The following is a 7,200-nucleotide window of genomic DNA, read 5'->3' on the forward strand; positions in this document are numbered from 1 at the left end:
GCTGGAAAGTAAACAGTGTTTCCGTGCAGTCTGGTTTCCGTCATGGTGTCCCATTGCACCAGAAGTGGTTTGGACATGCTGGCCACATGACCCAGAAAACTGTCTGTGGACAAATGCTGGCTCCCTTGGCCTGAAACCGAGATGAACGCCACAACCCCACAGTCGCCTTTGACTGGACTTTACCTTTTACCTTTTATTCAGATGTTCAGGAGGGAGTGTGCTAAAGTTCTCCACTCAGCTAGATTGAGTTTACACATGTATTGGGGAGGCTGCCACATTTTTTTGCATGTTTATTCGATTCCTTGAAAATAGGGATGGAGAATCTCATGTCTTCGGGACTAAATACAGCCCTCCAGACCTACATACCTGGCCCTTTGAACGCTACACAGGCCACCTCTCACACTGGCCCAACTTTGCATCCCAAATATTTTTTCCTGGCTGCAATGTGCCCTTGAACTCTGATCATGCTTCTTGCTCATCAGAATGAAAGGGGTGTGAGAGTCTGTGCAGAAACCAGCCTGCCGTATTTTCCTGGGGTTGCCACTGTTCAGGAGGAATTTTAAAACATTCCAGTTTAGCCAGGCATTTAATCGCTGAAAGATGGCTGGCAACCCTGAAATCATTGGCTGAGAGGATGTTTTTAGCTGTTTCTTGAATACTTTTAAGTTCTCTCTCTCTTTCACCCTGGGCTCCTTTGGGAGGAAGAATGAATGCATGAATGAATAAGAAGAAGAAGAAGAGTTTGGATTTGATATCCCGCTTTATCACTACCCGAAGGAGTCTCAAAGCGGCCAACATTCTCCTTTCCCTTCCTCCCCCACAACAAACACCCTGTGAGGTGGGTGGGGCTGAGAGACTTCGGAGAAGTGTGACTAGCCCAAGGTCACCCAGCAGCTGCATGTGGAGGAGCAGAGACGCGAACCCGGTTCCCCAGATTACGAGTCTACTGCTCTTAACCACTAAACCACAGAACCTGGTGCCCTCCAGACATTTTTGAAAAGCCTGGCCATGCCGCCCGGGGATGCTGGGAATTGTAGTTTGCTGAAGGCTGTTCCAAAGGGAGCTACAGTGGTATCTCGCAAGACGAATGCCCTGCAAGACGAATTTTTCGCAAGACGAATGCGTCTTGCGATCTGATGGTGACTTGCAAGACTAATGCGTTTTGCGAAAAATTCATCTTGCGAATCTCAGTTTCCCATAGGAATGCATTGAAATTTAACTAATGCGTTCCTATGGGCAAAAAAAGAAATTTCAATGCATTCCTATGGGAAACAGCGATTCGCAAGACAAATTTTTCGCAGATTAAATTCGTCTTGCGAGGCACCACTGTATTTAATAACAGGGACAAATAATTCTATGTGATTTCTCAGGAGACACTTTTAAAAGACCACATTGCTTCGTCTACATGTGCAAGAATAATCTGATGTGGTGGAAGAAAGTGCTCTTCAGGCGGTTGTTTTTATTTTTGAAAACAAAGGGGAGGAAAGTTGCCAAACGTGTGACTCTCCCAAGCAGAAGAAGTTATTGCTCTATTTCAATATGGATATATTTTGGGCATCTTATTCTCGCTGTCTGAAAAGTGTAAGACTGTCAGTTTTTGCTCCTTGCACATACAGAGGTTGTGTCAGGAGGAAGTTTGGTAAACAAGTGGGTGGACTTTTTTTAAAAAAAGTCTCTGTCACATGAAAGATCGGTTTCTCTCTGGGATTCAATAATACTGTCTCAAGTTCTGGAAAAATATATTCTTCCTGGATATCTTGATTAAGTCCCCTGGGGTCGGCACCAGCTGTTGTCCAGATGTTGCAACCCTTCCTAAACTGCCCTCTCTCGCTGCAGATGAGATCGGATTGGGAATAAGGAATGTTACCCTGCCAGCCAGAGAGCTCTGAGTTCCCGGGAACTGTTTGTTTTTGTAGCTTAAATGCATGAATTTCATTAAAAGTAAAACTGGGACAGATGCATTGAAAACCTCTTTTGTGCGCAGGGCTGCTTTCATTAGCTCTCCTGACACTTGAGAGCTGCCAGCACACCCATTATGCAGCTCCATGTTTTCAGAGTTTTGCATTTTGGGTATGAAACAGCATATTGGGCCCAAACTTCGGCCTGCCCCAAGCGAAGTCTGCAGTGCCCTCAAATAACCTCTCTTGAATACGGCAGGACTGAGCAAAAGCTCTCCAAACCAGTCCTTAATATTCCTTAACATTTGCACTGTGTGTTCAAACTGCTTCAGACGCATTATCTACAATCACCCTGTAAGGTGGGACAGTGTTATCTTTGTCATTATTCCCACCCATATTGTTGTGTTATTATTCCCCCCCACATTTTACTGATGGGTGGAGAGATGCTGAGAGATGCTGAAGATCATTTCATCTGAGTTCTTGGGAGAGATGAGTGTGGTGGAGTCTCCTTCCTTGGAGGTCTTTAAGCAGAGGCTTGACAGGCATATGTCAAGAATGCTTTGATGGTGTTTCCTGCTTGGCAGGGGGTTGGACTGGATGGCCCTTGTGGTCTCTTCCAACTCTACGATTCTATGATTCTATGAGATGAAACTCTGAGCAGAGGCTTCCTGGTTCATATCTCTTAGTCACCACACTGCACCAGCTCCCTGTCAGTCCGTGAGAGAAGCCTTTGATCTGGTCTGGAATGTGGGCAGATTCACAAAAACTCATATCGCCTTCTGGCTCAAGGTGGGATGATTCATCTTTCTTTCTTGGAACGAACTGCAGTTTTGATATTGCTATAGCCAGCACTGATGATGCGCCGCAGTGGTTAGCAATAGGCATAGCTAGGGATGGGCGAATTTTGATTTCTCCCGGTTTCTCATGTTTTAGTTCCCGCACCACTCAGGTGGGCACCATTGCCATTCTAAGAGAACAAGGAAGGCGTTCATGGTGAGTTCCACCACCTATTTTTTCTAGAAAAATAGCACAGTTCCTGTCGCTGCGTTGTATCTGAAGCTGTGCCAGCAGATTTATGCTGGCACAACAGGGCTCCCTCTGTGTATTTCCAAAATCTGCTCCAGAGTGTCCCCCAACCCTGAGGAACAGATTTTGAGGCTGGAGGGGTCAGGAGGGGAAGTCTGGGACACCAGTGGAGCTTCAGCGTTCAATACATCCATATGTATGTATGTATGTATGTATGTATGTATGTATGTATGTATGTGTGTATGTGTTATGTATTAAGTTAACCCATCTTTCCCTCAATTCAACAGTACGTATTATATTCTTTTAATGAAGCAAGAATGAACATTGCATGAAGAAGAATTAATGTTCAGTAGAATATGCAGAACCAGGAGAGGCACTTATTTAATTAATATATTTAGATCCAGCCTTTCTCTCAAATTCTACTACATGACAGATATTTGAAGACCACTAGCATGTCCTGTTTCCCCACCCCAGCGCCCACATCTTCTCTTCTCCAGGTTAAATATATCCAGCTCCCTCCTCACAAGACTTCGACTGCATCTGCACCATACATTTAAAGCGCGGGTTGCGCTGTGGGTTAAACCACAGAACCTAGGGCTTGCCAATCAGAAGATTGGCGGTTTGAATCCCTGCGACGGGGGGAGCTCCCGTTGCTCGGTCCCAGCTCCTGCCAACCTAGCAGTTCGAAAGCACATCAAAGTGCAAGTAGATAAATAGATACTGCTACAGCGGGAAGGTAAACGGCGTTTCCGTGTGCTGCTCTGGTTCGCCAGAAGTGGCTTAGTCATGCTGGCCACATGACCTGGAAGCTGTGCACTGGCTCTTTTGGCCAATAACGCAAGTTGAGCATGCAACCCCAGAGTCGGTCACGACTGGAGCTAATGGTCAGGGGTCCTTTTACCTTTACCTATACCACTATAGACAGTCATGGCTTCCCTCAAAGAATCCTGGGAGCTGTAGTTTGTTAAGGGTGCTGAGAGTTGTTAGGAGGCCCCCAATCCCCTCACCCAGCTACAACTCCCAGAGTTCCCTGGGAAGAGGCACTGAGGGTTAAACCACTCTGCAAGGGAAACCGAGGGCTTTTAACAACTCTCAGTGCCCTTATCAATCTTCAGTTCATAGGATGGAAGCCATGACAGTTAAAAAGTGGCACAATAACACTTTCAGTGTCTGGTGCAAATGCGGCCTTGGTTTCTGCCTTCACCATCTTTGTTGTCCACCTTTGAATATCCTCCAATTTGTCGATGGTGCCCTGAAGTGGGCACCTGATGTGGGCACCCTTCTGAGCTTTATTTTTAGTGTCAAAACCAGGTGAGGTTCCTTTTGCCACCACTCACTTTCAAGCTGTGTCTAGCTAGGGCGAGACCCAGCTCCAACCTGGCAGCAGCTCTCTGTGTCTGCTTGTTACCCTGAGGAATGACCTCTGAGGAGAAATTTTTGCCTTGGAATCCACAGCTATTAGGCCTTCAACTTGTACGAAGGGATGCATCTGCGTTCTATTATAGCTGGAGGGGAACTCCCTTGTGCTTTTTGGCTGGCTTATTAAAGCCTCCTCAGTGTAATGAATTATACTGGCTGGGCATTCCTCCTTTTAGCTGTAAAATTGTTTTTCAAATCAGCATGACGGTTTTATGAAGCGTTTGGTTTTCATACAGAGATGGATTATTTTTATGAGCCAGAGGCCAACTTGGTTAGGTGGCTTATTTTTATTTTATGTTTTGCTTCATGCCAGGCTGGGGGTAAGTGAGGGTTTCGTTCAATGCTTGCTTTGATTTGGGGGAGAACCGTCACCTCCACATTCAAAAAGCCAGGTGGGATGATAGATCTGTGCTAAGATGGTTTGGGGGCCTCAGGGGGTGTGTTCAGAGAAAAGGATGTGCACCAGATGAAAACAGGCAAGGCTGGATTTAGGGGCAGGTTGTGGGATGCCCGGCTCAGAATCTGTCTTGGACTCGTGACGTGACTATCCCCTGAAACAAAAAGCACAAATAGTTCAAATGGCAGAAAGAAGAAATACATATTTTCAGATCCAAGCTTGGAAAATGTTTCCCCGGCTTACAGGGTAGAAATCCAGAATACATACAAACCGAGGGTGGAAATCATGAAATGGGCTACGAAAGCAATTTTTAAAAGGTATTTATTATTTGTTCATTTTAGGATATGGAATTCCTGCTGCCTATAAAGCAGCTGTATATGGGTGGCAAGCTTGCCCAACAGTTTCAGGGCATATATCTCAGAAGACATCTAAAGAGACACCCCTATTGTTGGAATGCGTTCCTGGGGGGGGGGGTGGCAGACCCCCAGTACCTCTGAGCGTATCCACTCTGGCACGTCTCTGGAATGGCATTCCCCTTCACTCCAGAGTGCCTCTCTGCGACACTCCTCCTAGGAAAAGTGCAAGCAAGTCTTCTGGCATTTCGCAGCAAGAAGAAAGAAACATCCGTAGGTCTAAACTACGTTTTATTTACAATATATTCAGAGGATCCATAAGTACGTCTGTGTTCTCCAGCTCCGGCCGAACAAGACCTAAAACACACACAGGAGAAGTGAAAGTACAATCCAATAACACTCTCAGACGGAAGAGATAAGACAGTCTTCCGTTCCCACATTCTTCTCTGACAGCTCATGTGATTCCCACCAATCACACTACCCTGCATCGGGTACACAAAATCCTAACATCTGAGCTCACAAATGTTACCTAGTGCTTTGAAGATGGAGTCCTTAAGTCAATAGTGCTCAAAGCGATCTGCAATATCTGCTTGGACCATTTGTTTGGGCTCTTGGACCGGGGATCTGAAGCATACGTTCAATATCTGAAATTTAGAGGAAGAAACCCAGGCCATTCAACAACATATTTCACACCTCTCTCTTTCTCTGGGACCCCTCTCAGGTAAAAATCAATCAATCAATCAATCAATCTGCAGCCCTGTTTCTCCATCTTTAATGCAAGATTGTCAGTCAGCATTTGTAAAAATTGGATCCCTAACTGATTTGTTCAGCGCCTCGTTCACCATCTTGGAAACAACGGAGATCTGGCTTGATAAAGGGCTGGTCCACAGTTTCATTCAGTGTTTGCCAGACTCAGAGCAGACCCACTGAAATTAATGGGCATGACTAACTTAGGTCTGTGAATTTCAACCAGTCCACTCTAGGAGAACATAGAAGAACATTAGGGTTGCCATATTTCAAAAAGTGAAAAAACAAACAAACACCAAAATTGTTGAGATTGGGGGAGGGGGCAAAGTTGTTGAGATCTTTTTAGACTTCTGACATGGGTTGTGCCATACGTCCGGATTTTCCCGGACACTTCAGCAATTTCCACCCGGACACTGTTTGCGATTGCAACCTAATAGGTGCATTCAGTAAATGTTGGCAACATTTCTGAGATCCAGTTGCCATTTTCAAATAAATACTCCAAATACAGATATCCAAATACAAGCAAACACTTCCCATGCGCAAACCACACTAACAGCAGTGACAGATAGTCATTGCTTATGTTTTAACTGCTTACTGGGAGCAAATCCTAGATAGGATCTCAATACATTTTGGTGCCAGAAAATCCAAATAGCACCCTTTCAACACACCAAACAAGGGCATCAACAATCACAAAGTTCCTGTTCATTTCAGTGGACTCAGGAGAACCCCCCAGTCTTTTTTGCCCCAAGAGTTAGCTTGGTCAGTCTCGAACCTTATAATCCACGCCAGCACCCTTAATCTGTTGCCCAAGGCAGCCATCTCATCTTGGTTCACAGTAAGGCTGTTTTTGGGGGCTGTTGTCAGTGACACTACTGTGTAATAAATCCAGTTATTGGGAAAAGTTGGCCAAATACTCACAGCCCCTACCAGAACTTTTGGAATAGCATTTCGTAATTCCCTTTCTCAGTTTGCAGCCCAGTTTAGGCTCTCCTTTCAATCAACAGCTGAAATGCACCAAATCAAATAACAACAATGGATATCCAGAGCTTTCTATCATAAAATTGCTGCTGTGGTGCAGATTAGAGCCATCTATGCCACTAAGAGCTCTCCAGCTGTACCATAACTTCTCATCACTTACACTGGATCCCTCTGGTAGCGTCACACACAAACTATGATAGTAGTTGTTGACGTTAATGGTTAACACAGGTCAAAACAATCTATCCTGACTTTTTGTGGCCAAAACAGGCTTAATAATTATTAACTGCACTCTGAGTTATGAAGAAGCGAACGTTAACTAATAACTTTGAGCTACTTAAGCAAACATTTATTTAATATCTCTTATGTAAATGTCTGTTATGAG

The 7,200-nt window shown here is 44.9% G+C and overlaps 1 long non-coding RNA gene across 2 annotated transcripts; it reads right to left on the reverse strand.

The window, feature by feature from the left end:
• Positions 1 to 5,045: 5,045 nt before the first annotated feature.
• LOC118090558 (uncharacterized) lies at positions 5,046 to 6,990 on the reverse strand. 2 transcript variants are annotated; one of them, XR_009557993.2, is made up of 3 exons: positions 6,759 to 6,990; positions 5,623 to 5,737; positions 5,046 to 5,450 (listed from the first exon to the last, which is right to left on the reverse strand). It is a non-coding gene; the product is annotated as an uncharacterized LOC118090558 (long non-coding RNA). The 2 variants fall into 2 exon arrangements; XR_004693268.3 differs by having other exon boundaries at positions 6,613 to 6,990.
• Positions 6,991 to 7,200: the final 210 nt, after the last annotated feature.

This window comes from Zootoca vivipara, chromosome 8 (genome assembly GCF_965207765.1).
Source record: "Zootoca vivipara chromosome 8, rZooViv2.hap1.1, whole genome shotgun sequence".
In the NCBI taxonomy this organism is placed as follows: domain Eukaryota; kingdom Metazoa; phylum Chordata; class Lepidosauria; order Squamata; family Lacertidae; genus Zootoca; species Zootoca vivipara.